The sequence below is a fragment of the Nematolebias whitei genome, chromosome 6, assembly GCF_014905685.2.
Source record: "Nematolebias whitei isolate Nwh7 chromosome 6, NemWhi1, whole genome shotgun sequence".
Taxonomy (NCBI): Eukaryota; Metazoa; Chordata; class Actinopteri; order Cyprinodontiformes; family Rivulidae; genus Nematolebias; species Nematolebias whitei.
In genome coordinates, this window is record NC_056503.1 from 9,373,844 (window position 1) to 9,375,053 (window position 1,210).

Sequence of the window (1,210 nt, forward strand, 5' to 3'; positions counted from 1 at the left end):
AAATAGAGGTCCCACTAGAACCGGACACAACAGGCTACAACAAGAACCAGACCTGTGGATACCAGGCTTTAGAAACCAGTGAGGCCCAGAGCTTAAAGGGCTATGCCTATACTCATAAAATCTGGGGTTACAGTACGTAACCAACGTTCTATTTTGTATAGGCTTCACCCTTTAAGGCTATCGCTAGAGGGTTAAAGGTGAAGCAGGATGTAGTCCATGCCTCACTGGGTCCACTCAGACACAACATGAAGCACCTGCTTGCACAAAAAAACATTTCATCATTCAGCCTTCTGTGTGCGTAATTACGCTCTGCGTAATTGCGTGCTCCATGTGCAGGAGTGCACCGGAGAAAGATCTCTGGTGAGGAAAAAAGGTTGAGACAGCAGACCTGCTGCTGTAAATAGGAACAACAGAGGATACGAATTGTAACGGTGTAACGATAAACAGAGCAGACCAACAGCTCCTCAGGATGAACCGATTAATAACGATAAAATCAGTAGTCATGAACTTGTGACTGATAATAAATATCTCACACTGCGACTGCATGCAGGCAGGTGTGAGCTCAAAAGTGAGGCTCCATGAAACGAATAATCATCCTGTCAGAACCCTGAGAACAGAATGGGTCATGGAGAAAGTAGAAACATCACATAGATAAAAATTAATAATTGAACATGGCGATGACCAGGCAGCCGCCATACAAATATTCTCCACTGTCATCCCTCCATGTAGAGCCATGGAGGATGAAAACCTTCTGGTGGAATGCACTAAGATTCTCGATTCTCGCTGCAGCCTCGTTCTAGTGTGACATCCCAGCTGGACAGCGAGGCCAGATGGGGTCAGGGTGACAAGCTGGGGCAAAGCCAACCTTGCCGCCAGATCATCCGATCAGGGCGGATGGAGGCAAGGGATGGAAAGTCCCTTGTGTTAACATCCTCCTGGATTATGCCGGGCAGATCCGAGAGGACGGCGCCGACGGCTAGAAGCGGTGTGGTCGCCAACGTGGGAAGATCCAAGGTGGCTGAGCATCCGCTCGGCCGCTCGTCTTCCGTCACTACGCTCTCCATGAGGGAGGGGGCAGCTCCGCATTGCCTTTCTCGGAGGAATCATTCGATTCACTGCGTGACTCTGCGTCAAAGAAGTCGGTGGCATCGTCCCGCCACAGAAAAAAGACACTCAGTGGAGCTGCTGCCAACAATGCCTTTTTCAAGGG